The sequence below is a fragment of the Trachypithecus francoisi genome, unplaced genomic scaffold (assembly GCF_009764315.1).
Source record: "Trachypithecus francoisi isolate TF-2019V2 unplaced genomic scaffold, Tfra_2.0 Lachesis_group0, whole genome shotgun sequence".
Classification (NCBI taxonomy): Eukaryota; Metazoa; Chordata; class Mammalia; order Primates; family Cercopithecidae; genus Trachypithecus; species Trachypithecus francoisi.
Genome location: NW_022681453.1, coordinates 143,763,392 through 143,779,509, shown reverse-complemented (window position 1 = coordinate 143,779,509; position 16,118 = coordinate 143,763,392). Strand labels below are relative to the sequence as shown.

Below are 16,118 nucleotides of genomic sequence, written 5' to 3'. Positions count from 1 at the left end.
CCCCTGGACTTCCCCCATCATGTGTTTGCTCCTTTCATTGTCCAGACTCCAACACTATTTCTGGTTCCTACAGGCCATGTTCTACCTCCTTCCATCTTTAGAGATACATACACACATCCCTTTCTCCTTCATTTATTTACTCTTTTGAAACTGATGCCCAAGGAAGTAATTAAAAAGTTTAGGGGAGGCAATTGAATTAGATTTGTCATAAAAAGAGCACTCTGAGCTCTCAGGAATTCTCTTTCAGTCAAGATGGAGGAACCAGGACCAGATTTACCCTCATGCCTATACAGCTAGAAAACCAAACAAAATATATGAAACAATGGCCTTCACATATTAAACAAGATGTGGTGCAGGATTGTGATATATGATAGAAAGGAAACAAATGAAGTGAGCTCTGTAATGTGCCCAGGTCTCTGCCTGCAGGCCCTTTCTAAATTGCAGCACAAGGAACCCAACTTGGCTCAAACATCACGCCAAAGTGAGGAGAGAGAGATCAGAGTTTGGGGAGCCAAGGCAGCATAGTACCAGAGACAGAGAGAGAAAGGGAGGGAGGAAGAGAGGGAGGAAGGGAGGGAGGGAGGAGGGAGGGAGGGAGGGAGAGAGGGAGAGAGAAAGAGAGAGAGAGAGAGAGAGAGAGAGAGAGAGAGAGAGAGAACCAACAAGAGTGCCCTGGAGAGATGTAGAGAAATATCCTCAAGTTTTTGGCTGAGTACAGATCTGTAAATACATGAGAAGCAGGAAAAAAGCCTCTAAATGGTGTGGCTGAAGAATTCCTAGACTTGAAAATAGCTTGTATTTCACCATCCAGAGTTAAAAGATCTTGTAATACACAGGAAATTGAATAAATTCTTCAGAAGGGTATTATTTTAGTAGTAAAAGTAGTAGTAGTAGGGCTAAATTAGCCCTAAAGATCCCTCTGAACTCATTCTAACAGAGTTGGAAAGCAAGCCTCAAAAGGGTCAAAATCATTACATGTAACTTAGCTGTGTATCAAAAAATCCAACACTTTTTAAAGGAATATAACGAAATCCAGCAATTAATAATGTAAATTTTGCAATATCTGGCATGTAGTCAAGACAAAGAATATTATTAGGAGTAAAAAAGGACTTAATAATAAAAGGGTCAATTCACCGAGAAGACATAAGAATCACAATTGTGTATGTACTTAACACAGAGCTTCAAAACATATAAGGCAAAAATGATAAGACTGAAATGAGATATACACAGATCCACATTAACATTTGGAATCATCAACATTCCTCTCTCAGTAGTTGACAGAACAATTTAGAGACACAAAAGCCTGTATATGAATATTCATAGCAGCACTATTGCTAATAGACCAAAAGTGGAAACAGGCCAAATGTCCATCCACTGACAAATGAGTAAACAAAATGCAGTATAATAAATAAAGCCACCATAAGCATTGACTTAGTGAATACTGAACCATTGCACCTAGGCAAAATAAATAGTTATGTTCCTGTGAGCCTCTAGTCACAATATTTCTGTCAACCAATCAATAAATAATTTTTCTTTGCCTTTGTTTCTGTTTTAGAGACACCTTATTTAATATATATTGTTGATTCATTAACATCTAACTCACAGCCAACAGCACTGTAACTCATGGCTCAATAAAGCTTATTTAAAACATGTATTTTCTCTGTAACACATATCACAGACTTCTTGTGCTGAGCAACACAAGATAGCACTTCAGCCCTATACTTGGTGGCGGGCATTTTAAATAGCAAATTCACCAACAAAAAGCAAAACAAAGGGCCAAAAAAAAGTGCTATGGCTTGAATACTTGGCTCCTTCAGACTTCGTGTTGAAATTTGATCCCCAATATTGGAGGTGGGGCCTCATGGGAGGTATTTGGATTATGGGGATGGATCCCTCATGAATGGCTTGGTACCATCTTTGTGGTAATGAGTGAGTTCTTGCTCTATTAGTTCCTGCAGGAGCTGGTTGTTAAAAAGAACTTAGCACATTTTCTCTCTCTTGTTTCCTCTCTCACCATGTGATCTCTGCACATGCTGGCTCCCTTTGGCCTTCTGCCATGAGTGGAAGCAGCCTGAAGCCCTCACTGGAAGCAGATGCTGGTGCCATGCTTTCTGTACAGGCTGAGAAACATGATCCAAATAAATCTCTTTTCTTTATAAATTATCCAGCCTCAAGTATTCCTTTATAGCAACTCTAGGTGGACTAGGACAACATGGCAATAAACAGACCACAAAAAGGACACTTCTTTATAGTTAATGAAATCTTCTTTACATTAGCATTAAAAAATCATGACACTTATAAGTAAGTTATATAACAAAATACATGAAAGATCTGTATGTTGAAAACTCAAAACATTGAGAAAAATCAAAGACCTAATAAAAGAAGGGTATACTGTGTTCATGGTTTGGAAATCTTACTCTTGTTACAATGTCAGTTCTCCTTGAATAGATCCATAGATTCCACAGATTCAATGCAATCTCAATCAAAATTCTGGGAGCCTTTTTTTTTTTTTTTAAGAAATGGACAAATTTAGCTGAGCTTGGTGGCATGCACCTGTTGTCCCACTTACTCAGGAGGCTGAGCTAGATGGATGGCTTGAGCCAAGGTGTTTGAGACTGGACAACATTGTGAGACCCAATTTCTAAAAAAGAAAGAAGGAAATAAATAAATGAATAAATAAATAAACTGACAAGTTGATCCTCAAGTGTATATGGAAAGGCAAAGGACCTAGAATGGCCAAAACAAAAGTGAAAAACTAACGCCACCTGATTTCAAGATTTACTACAATGCTAAAATACTCAAGAAAGTAAGGTATTGTCCTAAGGATAGACATAAAGATCAGTTAAGCAAAATAGAAAGTCCAGAAGTAGTCTCACATATATATGGTCAATTGCTCTTCAATTAATGAGCCAAAGAGTATAAATATGGGAAAGGAGGGCCTTTTCAATAATCGTGCCAGATCAACTAGGTATTTATATGCAAAAGAAATACCTTGACCTTTACTTCACATTTTAAACAAAAATTAACTTGAAATGGATCATACACCTAAATGTTAGAGTTAAAACTACAAAAGTTCTGGAAGAAATTATGGGAGAAGATCTTCATGGCCTTGTATTAAGCTGTCTTCTTTGACAGAACACAAAAAGGCATAAACCATAAAAGCAATAAATTGAACCTCACCAAAATTAAAAACTTTTTCTTTTCAAAAGAAAAGAACAGTGAAAAGGTGAACTGCAGTGTGGGAGAAAATATTTACAAAACGTGTGACAAAGGTCTGTATAAATAATCTATGAAGAACATGTACAACTAAACACTAATCAAACTACCTGATTAAAAATTGCACAAAAGATTTGAATAGATCAAAAAAATACAAATAACCAAGAAGTACATGAGAAGATTATCAACATCATTAATCATTAGGGAATGTCAATCAAAACCACAATGAGATATTAGCATACACTCATAATTGACAAATGACTGACAATACCAAGTGTGGTGAGAATGTGAAGTAACTGAAACTCCTAGATGTTGCTGATGTGAATACAAAATGTTAGAACAAGTTTGGGAAACAGTTTGGTAGTTTTTAATAAGTTAGATGTACAATTCTGATTATGATATGACCCAGTAATCCTATTTGTAGATGTTTACCCAAGAGAAAAGAATACTTATATTCAAAAAAACCCTTTTGGCCGGGCGCGGTGGCTCAAGCCTGTAATCCCAGCACTTTGGGAGGCCGAGACGGGCGGATCACGAGGTCAGGAGATCGAGACCATCCTGGCTAATACGGTGAAACCCTGTCTCTACTTAAAAATACAAAAAACTAGCTGGGCGACGAGGCGGGCGCCTGTAGTCCCAGCTACTCGGGAGGCTGAGGCAGGAGAATGGCATAAACCCGGGAGGCGGAGCTTGCAGTGAGCTGAGATCCGGCCACTGCACTCCAGCCTGGGTGGCAGAGCAAGACTCCGTCTCAAAAAAAAAAAAAAAAAAAACCCTTTTACTTTAATGTTATAGGAGCCTTCTGTATAATAGCCTTAAACTGGAAACAATCCAAATGTCAATTAATTTTTGAATAGATAAACAAATTGTGGTATGTCAATATGATGGAATACTAGTCAGCAGTAAAAAGGGAATGAACAACTGATAATACACAATGCAGATGAATCTCAAAGCATTATGCTAAATAAAAGAAGTTGGACAACAAAGACTTCATACAATATGATTTCAATTATATGAAGTTCTAGAAAAGTAAAAACTGAAGTGTTCCAAAGCAAATCAGTGGTTGCCAGAGACCAGGTGTCGAAGGAGTCTCGATATGACCTGCAAAGGAACATGAGAAACTTTTTTGGTGTCATAGAAATATTCTACTCTCTTGATTGTGGTGATGGCAGTGGTTATACAACTTTGTCAAAACTCATAGATCATACATATAAAATTGATGAACTTTATTATATATAAATTATATCTCAATAAATCTGATTTTAAAAGACAGAAGGAAAGAGGCCCTCTGGTTGGCACAAAGAGGATGGGGTGGTGAGGGTGATCAAGACTAAAGACCTAGATGTTAATTATTTAGAGACAAAAGCTGGAATATTCAAAAAGAAACTTGAATGATAAATGAGGGGAAAGCACCAGAAGATCAAAAACGGGAAAAAACAGAAGCACAGAAACAGATGAGCTTCCTGAGCACAGATTTGTGTCCTAAGATAACTTAGAGACAAGGCACAGATTGGCATGACAGACACTTCCTGGGTACACAGGCCCCTGTTCCTTCTTCTGCCCCACTTTGGTCTCACTTGAATGTTGCACCAAGCAGCTCAGGCTAATTCCAAGGTAGGCTCGTGCTAACACCACTGTTTCGGTTTGCCACATGCATTTTTAGTACTCCCTGAAGACTGGTTCTACTGTTAGTAGAATTTGGTAGAATTACAAGCTACCTTCTGAGGCTGGAATGCCCAGAGGCCACTTGTTTACTCTTTTGGTTGGTGAGCCCATATTCCTGCTGGGCACTCACCCAGTGGTCATTTCCTATGTTCACATGATTCCACCTTGGTAAGGTGGTCCCATGCAGTATAGGGAACTTATATTCTTTATCTGAAATTTACATTTAACCGGTTTTTCTATATTTTTACTTGCTAAATTTGACAACCCTATACCTGAGGGCTTTCCCCTAGGATTCTGCCTCTGCCTATTGTCCCTCCTAAGTAATCCCTGAGACACTGTTTACCCCGAATCTTACCACCTAGTGTTAATAGTAGAAATATGTTTATCCATCAAGAAACAAAAACAACCTGCCTAACAACTGGAAGAGAGGAATTGTCCTCTCAAGATTCAGGCTAGCCAGAAGAACAGAAGTATCTTTTTCTTAAACAGCTATTTCCTCAACCACAGGTAAAAACAAAACAAAACAAAAAAAAACCCTGCTTTGTCCTGTCTCCTCACCATGGAGCAAAGGGATATTTCCCTTTGCATGTTTAGATGTAAATAAAGATTAAGTTCTTGCCTTAAACTAGTAGCAACAAGTTAAAGATGTAGCCAATATAACCTAAGATTGATTTACTTCTTTTTCAAGTTATTTTACCTACATTTTGTATGGAAAGGTCTTAAGGAACCTATTTTTTTTTCCAAGTGTGTCAGAGTTTACACTGAAAGTAATTTCATACTAAAGAAAAACATCGTGAATCATGGCATTTTGTGTAAGGATTAAGAATTCTTTATTGTCTGCATAGTGCTCTAAAATGTCTTATGAATAAGCCAATATTTTCAATCTTCAGCTCAATTGGCTTTATTATTTGAAATCTGTGATCTTATACTTGTATTTTGAGCACTTTTTCATCCTTATTAATAATGAAAATGAGATTGTTAATGAAGCTAAATGACATGGCTGGGATTACAGTAAGTTGATTGTTACAGAGTTCCTGAGTCAGAAATTCCTGCTCCCTTTTCTCTCCCTGAAATTGGTGATGAGAAATCTATCTATAATCTGATATATTATTATTATAATCTATCTTACAATTTATTTATAATTATGTTTTATATTCTGGTTCTCCATTTTTTTCTCTTATGATCCATAAATTAAGAACATATACTTATGACTTAAATATTTAAGAATTGGATAGAAGCATTCATCCATAAATTTTATCCCCCAAAAAGCCACAATCCATAGCCCCAAACCACATGAGTAATGCCTATACGTGTAAATATGATTCTTGTGTATTAAATACATACATGTATATATCATGTTAAGATACACACAGTTGACATATATTATATACTGTGAGGTGGGTACATGTGATTGGAGGAAAAGACTGTTGTCTCTCTGCACTCCATTTTCCTTTGCCCCACTGTATCACTTAGGCATGTAACCTCTTTGCTTCAAGCTATTATAAAAGGAAAAAGGCTATGCCTTTTAAAAGCATATGTGCTGAGGAGCTCAGGGCATAAAGAAGACCTAATGAGAAGGAGAGAGTCTTCCTTTTGATCCTTAATTCCTCCAAAGGTTCACAGGTTAGTGGAATAGGGAAAGGATGACAATTAAAGGAGAGGCAAAGGGAGATTAGCTAAACTCTGATGTGACCTGAGAAATGGTTCTCACATGCTGCTCCCTCCCCTAGGCTAAGACCCTGGGAAGAAGGTAAGAAGCAGGGTAAGAAAAATACCAGATAAAAGGAGACAATCTGAGCATGGTGAGCATCTATACTCTCTTGTCCCTCTACCCCAACCTCAAAGGGGTGGCAGCCAGAACCAGAGTCCCCTGGAATCTTCATGTGCATGCTGGAGCAGCAGGATTCAGGGCCTCAGGCAGCCTCATGGAGCTGCTTGTGCCCTGAGCTGCAGCTCTGAGAGTGTTGAACTCTTGGAGCCTTGCTGCCTCTCTGTGTGAACAAAGACCAGATAGCAATAAGGATGCCTCAGTCTTCACCACCTTGGATGGATCATGACCCAGACAAGACACCCCCTTCCGCCCACTGCCTGGGCACACAGCTCTACTCCGGTAACTTAGAAGGGAGGAGAAACCCTTCCTGACTGAGATTGTTTCCTCATAAGATGTGTTAAGGTTTGTTCTCTTGAGACTAAATAAAGTGATATATTTTATACCACTAAGTTTGTGGTCTGAAATACCCTGTACACACACATATACATATACACAATGTCCATATATATAAATTTTATTTATACCTATATATATAATTTTCACCTATACCTATAAGTATATATAATTTTTTATTTATACCTATGTGGTATATATTTTATATATTTTAGTTATGTGCATCCTCTATTTTGTTTCTGGTTTGTTTCAGGGAATTTGCTTGGGAAGTGGACAGTAAGAAGGGCAGGCTTTTCTTTGCTATCTGTGATGGAGACTTGAAAGGGTACACAAAAAAACTTAGTATTTTAGTGGTTAAGATAAGGAAAACGAAAAGAAATTGTGTGGGTGTGTGTGGTACATATATGTGCATAGACGGATATGCAGATACATAGGTAAGCAGATAGATATGGAGCTACCAACTCTCTGCCTACAGCAGTTGTTTTCCTGATGCAGAAAAACCAGAGTGCCATGAAAGCCTCCACATAAACTGGAATAACATTATCTCCTGGGTTCTCCAGTCCATGTCACCAGTCTTAGCTATGTGGTTCATCTCGTGGCCTCTTGTGCTCTCACAACAGATGGGTGGAATTCCTGCTTTAATTCTGGTGCTGGATTGTGCTTTTTAAAATAATTAGATGGTGAGTGGGGAGCACATTGACTTAATTTGCCCCAGCAAGACTTTTTCTCTATTAATGAGGGCAGCACGAATAAATCAAAGACCCTTTCTGCAATAACCTGTCAAAGGCTTTTTCTTTCTTTTATTATTATTATTATTATTATACTTTAAGTTCTAGGGTACATGTGCATTACGTGCAGGTTTGTTACATATGTATACTTGTGCCATGTTGGTGTGCTGCACCCATCAACTCGTCAGCACCCCATCAACTCGTCATTTATATCAGGTATAACTCTCAATGCAATCCATCCCCCCTCCCCCTCCCCGTGATAGGCCCTGGTGTGTGATGTTCCCCTTCCCGAGTCCAAGTGATCTCATTATTCAGTTCCCACCTATGAGTGAGAACATGCGGTGTTTGGTTTTCTGTTCTTGTGATAGTTTGCTAAGAATGATGGTTTCCAGCTGCATCCATGTCCCTACAAAGGATGCAAACTCATCCTTTTTAATGGCTGCATAGTATTCCATGGTGTATATGTGCCACATTTTCTTAATCCAGTCTGTCACTGATGGACATTTGGGTTGATTCCAAGTCTTTGCTATTGTGAATAGTGCCGCAATAAACATATGTGTGCATGTGTCTTTATAGCAGCATGATTTATAATCCTTTGGGTATATACCCAGTAGTGGGATGGCTGGGTCATATGGTACATCTAGTTCTAGATCCTTGAGGAATTCCCATACTCTTTTCCATAATGGTTGAACTAGTTTACAGTCCCACCAACAGTGTAAAAGTCTTCCTATTTCTCCACATCCTCTCCAGCACCTGTTGTTTCCTGACTTTTGAATGATTGCCATTCCAACTGGTGTGAGATGGTATCTCATTGTGGTTTTGATTTGCATTTCTCTGATGGTGAGTGATGATGAGCCTTTTTTCATGTGTCTGTTGGCTGTATGAATGCCTTCTTTTGAGAAATGTCTGTTCATATCCTTTGCCCACTTTTTGATGGGGTTGTTTGTTTTTTTCTTGTAAATTTGTTTGAGTTCTTTGTAGATTCTGGATATCAGCCCTTTGTCAGATGAGTAGATTGCAAAAATTTTCTCCCATTCTGTAGGTTGCCTGTTCACTCTGATGGTAGTTTCTTTTGCTGTGCAGAAGCTCTTTAGTTTAATTAGATCCCATTTGTCAATTTTGGCTTTCGTTGCCGTTGCTTTTGGTGTTTTAGACATGAAGTCCTTGCCCATGCCTATGTCTTGAATGGTACTACCTAGGTTTTCTTCTAGGGTTTTTATGGTATTAGGTCTAACATTTAAGTCTCCAATCCATCTTGAATTAATTTTCGTATAAGGAGTAAGGAAAGGATCCAGTTTCAGCTTTCTACTTATGGCTAGCCAATTTTCCCAGCACCATTTATTAAATAGGGAATCCTTTCCCCATTTCTTGTTTCTCTCAGGTTTGTCAAAGATCAGATGGCTGTAGATGTGTGGTATTATTTCTGAGGACTCTGTTCTGTTCCATTGGTCTATATCTCTGTTTTGGTACCAGTACCATGCTGTTTTGGTTTCTGTAGCCTTGTAGTATAGTTTGAAGTCAGGTAGCGTGATGCCTCCAGCTTTGTTCGACTTAGGATTGTCTTGGCAATGTGGGCTGTTTTTTGGTTCCATATGAACTTTAAAGCAGTTTTTTCCAATTCTGTGAAGAAACTCATTGGTAGCTTGATGGGGATGGCATTGAATCTATAAATAACCTTGGGCAGTATGACCATTTTCACGATATTGATCTTCCTATCCATGAGCATGGTATGTTCTTCCATTTGTTTGTGTCCTCTTTGATTTCACTGAGCAGTGGTTTGTAGCTCTCCTTGAAGAGGTCCTTTACATCCCTTGTAAGTTGGATTCCTAGGTATTTTATTCTCTTTGAAGCAATTGTGAATGGAAGTTCATTCCTGATTTGGCTCTCTGTTTGTCTGTTACTGGTGTATAAGAATGCTTGTGATTTTTGCACATTAATTTTGTATCCTGAGACTTTGCTGAAGTTGCTTATCAGCTTAAGGAGATTTTGGGCTGAGACAATGGGGTTTTCTAAATATACAATCATGTCATCTGCAAACAGGGACAATTTGACTTCTTCTTTTCCTAACTGGATACCCTTGATTTCTTTCTCTTGCCTGATTGCCCTAGCCAGAACTTCCAAGACTATATTGAATAGGAGTGGTGAGAGAGGGCATCTCTGTCTTGTGCCAGTTTTCAAAGGGAATTTTTCCAGTTTTTGCCCATTCAGTATGATATTGGCTGTGGGTTTGTCATAAATAGCTCTTATTATTTTGAGATACATTCCATCAATACTGAATTTATTCAGCGTTTTTAGCATGAAGGGCTGTTGAATTTTGTCAAAGGCCTTTTCTGCATCTATTGAGATAATCATGTGGTTCTTGTCTTTGGTTCTGTTTATATGCTGGATTACGTTTATTGATTTACAAATGTTGAACCAGCCTTGCATCCCAGGGATGAAGCCCACTTGATCATGGTGGATAAGCTTTTTGATGTGCTGCTGAATCCGGTTTGCCAGTATTTTATTGAGGATTTTTGCATCGATGTTCATAAGGGATATTGGTCTAAAATTCTCTTTTTTTTGTTGTGTCTCTGCCAGTCTTTGGTATCAGGATGATGTTGGCCTCATAAAATGAGTTAGGGAGCATTCCCTCTTTTTCTATTGATTGGAATAGTTTCAGAAGGAATGGTACCAGCTCCTCCTTGTACCTCTGGTAGAATTCAGCTGTGAATCCATCTGGTCCTGGACTTTTTTTGGTGGGTAGGCTATTAATTATTGCCTGAATTTCAGAGCCTGCTATTGGTCTATTTAGGGATTCAACTTCTTCCTGTTTTAGTCTTGGAAGAGTGTAAGTGTCCAGGAATTTATCCATTTCTTCTAGATTTTCTAGTTTATTTGCATAGAGGTGTTTATAGTATTCTCTGATGGTAGTTTGTATTTCTGTGGGGTCGGTGGTGATATCCCCTTTATCATTTTTTATTGTATCTATTTGATTCTTCTCTCTTTTCTTCTTTATTAGTCTTGTTAACGGTCTGTCAATTTTGTTGATCTTTTCAAAAAACCAACTCCTGGATTCATTGATTTTTTGGAGGGTTTTTTGTGTCTCTATCTCCTTCAGTTCTGCTCTGATCTTAGTTATTTCTTGCCTTCTGCTAGCTTTTGAATGTGTTTGCTCTTGCCTCTCTAGTTCTTTTAATTGTGATGTTAGAGTGTCCATTTTAGATCTTTCCAGCTTTCTCTTGTGGGCATTTAGTGCTATAAATTTCCCTCTACACACTGCTTTAAATGTGTCCCAGAGATTCTGGTATGTTGTATCTTTGTTCTCATTGGTTTCAAAGAACATCTTTACTTCTGCCTTCATTTCGTTATGTACCCAGTAGTCATTCAGGAGCAGGTTGTTCAGTTTCCATGTAGTTGAGTGGTTTTGATTGAGTTTCTTAGTCCTGAGTTCTAGTTTGATTGCACTGTGGTCTGAAAGACAGTTTGTTATAATTTCTGTTCTTGTACATTTGCTGAGGAGTGCTTTACTTCCAATTATGTGGTCAATTTTGGAATAAGTGTGATGTGCTGAGAAGAATGTATATTCTGTTGATTTGGGGTGGAGAGTTCTATAGATGTCTATTAGGTCCGCTTGGTGCAGAGATGAGTTCAATTCCTGGATACCCTTGTTAACTTTCTGTCTCATTGATCTGTCTAATGTTAACAGTGGGGTGTTGAAGTCTCCCATTATTATTGTATGGGAGTCTAAGTCTCTTTGTAAGTCTCTAAGAACTTGCTTTATGAATCTGGGTGCTCCTGTATTGGGTGTATATATATTTAAGATAGTTAGCTCTTCCTGTTGAATTGATCCCTTTACCATTATGTAATGGCCTTCTTTGTCTCTTTTGATCTTTGATGGTTTAAAGTCTGTTTTATCAGAGACTAGTATTGCAACCCCTGCTTTTTTTGTTCTCCATTTGCTTGGTAGATCTTCCTCCATCCCTTTATTTTGAGCCTATGTGTGTCTCTGCATGTGAGATGGGTCTCCTGAATACAGCAGACTGATGGGTCTTGACTCTTTATCCAGTTTGCCAGTCTGTGTCTTTTAATTGGAGCATTTAGTCCACTTACATTTAAGGTTAATATTGTTATGTGTGAACTTGATCCTGCCATTATGATATTAACTGGTTATTTTGCTCATTAGTTGATGCAGTTTCTTCCTAGCCTCGATGGTCTTTACATTTTGGCATGTTTTTGCAATGGCTGGTACCGGTTGTTCCTTTCCATGTTTAGGGCTTCCTTCAGGGTCTCTTGTAAGGCAGGCCTGGTGGTGACAAAATCTCTAAGCGTTTGCTTGTCTGTAAAGGATTTTATTTCTCCTTCACTGATGAAACTTAGTTTGGCTGGATATGAAATTCTGGGTTGAAAATTCTTTTCTTTAAGAATGTTGAATATTGGCCCCCACTCTCTTCTGGCTTGTAGAGTTTCTGCCGAGAGATCTGCTCTTAGTCTGATGGGCTTCCTTTTGTGGGTAACCCGACCTTTCTCTCTGGCTGCCCTTAAGATTTTTTCCTTCATTTCAACTTTGGTGAATCTGGCAATTATGTGTCTTGGACTTGCTCTTCTCGAGGAGTTTCTTTGTGACGTTCTCTGTATTTCCTGAATTTGAATGTTGTCCTGCCCTACTAGGTTGGGGAAGTTCTCCTGGATGATATCCTGAAGAGTGTTTTCCAACTTGGTTCCATTTTCCCCCTCACTTTCAGGCACCTCAATCAGACGTAGATTTGGTCTTTTTACATAATCCCATACTTCTTGCAGGCTTTGTTCATTTCTTTTTCTTCTTTTTTCTTTTGGTTTCTCTTCTCGCTTCGTTTCATTCATTTGATCCTCAATCGCTGATACTCTTTCTTCCAGTTGATCGAGTCGGTTACTGAAGCTTGTGCATTTGTCACATATTTCTCGTGTCATGGTTTTCATCTCTGTCATTTCATTTATGACCTTCTCTGCATTAATTATTCTAGCTATCAATTCTTTCACTCTTTTTTCAAGATTTTTAGTTTCTTTGCGCTGGGTACGTAATTCCTCCTTTAGCTCTGAGAAGTTTGATGGACTGAAGCCTTCTTCTCTCATCTCGTCCAAGTCATTCTCTGACCAGCTTCGATCCGTTGCTGGCTATGAGCTGCACTCCTTTGCAGGGGGAGATGCGCTCTTATTTTTTGAATTTCCAGCTTTTCTGTCCTGCTTTTTCCCCATCTTTGTGGTTTTATCTGCCTTTGGTCTTTGATGATGGTGACGTACTGATGGGGTTTTGGTATAGGTGTCCTTCCTGTTTGATAGTTTTCCTTCTAACAGTCAGGATCCTCAGCTGCAGGTCTGTTGGAGATTGCTTGAGGTCTACTCCAGACCCTGTTTGCCTGGGTATCAGCAGCAGAGGTTGCAGAAGATAGAATATTGCTGAACAGCGAGTGTACCTGTCTGATTCTTACTTCGGAAGCTTCCTCTCAGGGGTGTACTCCACCCTGTGAGGTGTGGGGTGTCAGACTGCCCCTAGTGGGGGATGTCTCCCAGTTAGGCTACTCAGGGGTCAGTGACCCACTTGAGCAGACAGTCTGTCCCTTCTCAGATCTCAACCTCCATGTTGGGAGATCCACTGCTCTCTTCAAAGCTGTCAGAGTCGTTTGTGTCTGCAGAGGTTTCTGCTGCTTTTTTGTTTTTGTTTTTGTTTAGCTGTGCCCTGTCCCCAGAGGTGGAGTCTACAGAGACAGGCAGGTTTCCTTCAGCTGCTGTGGGCTCCACCCAGTTCGAGCTTCCCAGCGGCTTTGTTTACCTACTTAAGCCTCAGCAATGGCGGGCGTCCCTCCCCCAGCCTTGCTGCTGCCTTGCGGTTAGATCGCAGACTGCTGTGCTAGCAATGAGGGAGGCTCCGTGGCCATGGGACCCTCCTGGCCAGGTGTGGGATACAATCTCCTGGTGTGCCCGTTTGCTCAAAGAGCAGTATTGGGGTGGGAGTCACCCGATTTTCCAGGTGTTGTGTGTCTCAGTTCCCCTGGCTAGGAAAAGGGACTCCCTTCCCCCTTGCGCTTCCCAGGTGAGGCGATGCCTCGCCCTGCTTCAGCTCTTGCTGGTCAGGCTGCAGCAGCTGACCAGCACTGATTGTCTGGCACTCCCTAGTGAGATGACCCCAGTACCTCAGTTGAAAATGCAGAAATCACCGGTCTTCCGTGTCGCTCGCGCTGGGAGTTGGAGACTGGAGCTGTTGCTATTCCGCCATCCTGCTCCGCCCCCCCACCCCCCCGCCGGCTTTTTCAGATAAAGCATTGGTTGTAGGTTTTCATTTTCAGGAAGAAGGAAAAGAATTACGTTTACTTATAAAATAATGAAAGAAAAAAGAAAAAGGTTTTTGGTGTCTCTTCATGAATCACTTAAACAAACAAACAAAAAAAGCGATAGATTTGTGAATAGCAACCCAGATGGAGAATTTGCTTATGTGAGGGGCAAAAATGGTGCAGTGACTGAAGCACAGATCTTGGAGCCCGGGGCACTGGCTCAGATCCCAGCTGTGTCTCTCACTAGCTGATGTTTAGCTTCTGTGCCTCAGTTGTCCCACCTGTAAAGTGGGATTGAAAGAGTTATCTATCTGATGGAATTGTGAGAATTAAATGGTAATCTGTAAAGAACCTAGATTAGCATTTATTTTAAAAGTGTAGCAGTCCATTCTCTCATTGCTTTGAAGAACTACCTGAGACTAGGTAGTTTATAAAGGTAAGAGGTTTAATTGACTCACAGTTCCACAGGTTGTACAGGAAGCATGGCTGGGGAGGCCTCAGGAAACTTACAATCATGGAGGAAGGTCAAGGGGAAGCAGGCACGTCTTACATGGCCAGAGAAGGAGGAAGAAAGTGAAGTGGGAGGTGCTACACACTTTTAAACAACCAGATCTCCTGAAAACTCTATCATGAGACAGCACTAAGGGGATGGTGGTAAATCATTGGAAACCATTCCCATAATCCAATCACCTCCCACCACACCGCACCTCCAACACTGGGGATTACAACTCTACATGAGATTTGGGTGGGAGTGCTGAGCCAAACCATATCAAAAAGTGTAATGTGCTGAGGGTAACCACCAGTTTACCCTTCTCCATATATGACAGAATTAGAGGAAATAACCTAGAAAGCAATGTAAAGGACTTAGGTTAGAAATAAGAAAGAACTGGAAAGTTGTTTTTTAATTTCTGGAATGGTCTACCCAAGAAGTTGTAAGTGCGTAAAAAACAAAGCAGGAGAGTTAGTTACTCATTTGACCAAAATAGTTTTGGTGCAAATCTGTTATACTAAAGCCATTTCAGAATAAGTACCTACCTTCTTGACCCGATGGCTTAGAATTTCACTCAGTTCTCACATTGGGTGACTTTAAATTATCTATGTCACTGTTGACCATGGTGGATAATTGTCATTTTCCTAAATGTACATTTGTTCCAGTGGTCACCTACTGCATATTAAATCCCTAGAGAAGAGGCGTGCACTACAGTCAGACCTGCTTGAACATTTAAGATGATAAAGATCGAGCAAACCCAGTGACTCACCTTCTCCACGCTAACTCCTCGCCAGCTCTGCCGCTCATACACTTTCACACCAGGCTCAAGATGGCGGCGGCGGCGGGGGACTCCGACTCCTGAGAGGCGGACGCATTCACCATGGAAGACCCAACACAAAAGGTGAGGGGCGGCGGCACTGCCAGTGGGGACCGCTAGGAAGGTGAGGACTAGGACGAGGACGTCAAGGATAACTGATGACGATGATGATGTAAAAAAAGAAGAAGCAGAAGTAAAACCAGAGGTAAAAAGTTCAGAAAAGAGAAAAACAGCAGAGAAGGTAAAAGAGAAAGAACGACAACAGAAGAAAAGGCCAGAAGAAATTAAAAAGAGGTTAGAAGAACCTGAAGAACCTAAAGTGCTAACACCAGAAGAACAATTAGCAAACTGGGGCTAAATAAATTACGGGAAGAGTTAGACCTCTAATTAGCAAAGGAAACTTTTGGTGTTAATAATACAGTTTATGGAATAGATGCTATGAGCCCATCTTCAAGAGATGGTTTTACAGAGTTTGGAAAATTACTAAAAGATAAAATTACACAATATGAAAGGTCACTATATGATGCCTTTTTTTTGGAAATCTTAGTTCGAGATGTGTGTATTTCATTGGAAATTGATGACTTGAAAAAGATGACCAATTCACAGAAAATAAAACCAAAAAGAATAAAGGTGTGGTTCCTGGAGGGGGATAAAAGCCACCAGGAAAGATAATCTGGCAGATTATGGTGGTTATGATGGAGGATATGTACAAGACTATGAAGACTTCATGTGACATTTTATCTTTTCCTGGTGT

At 39.8% G+C, this 16,118-nt stretch overlaps 1 pseudogene; it reads left to right on the top strand.

Annotated features, from left to right (window-relative positions):
- The first annotated feature begins 15,376 nt into the window (after positions 1 to 15,376).
- Positions 15,377 to 16,097, top strand: LOC117078704 (annotated as a pseudogene).
- The last annotated feature ends 21 nt before the right edge of the window (positions 16,098 to 16,118 follow it).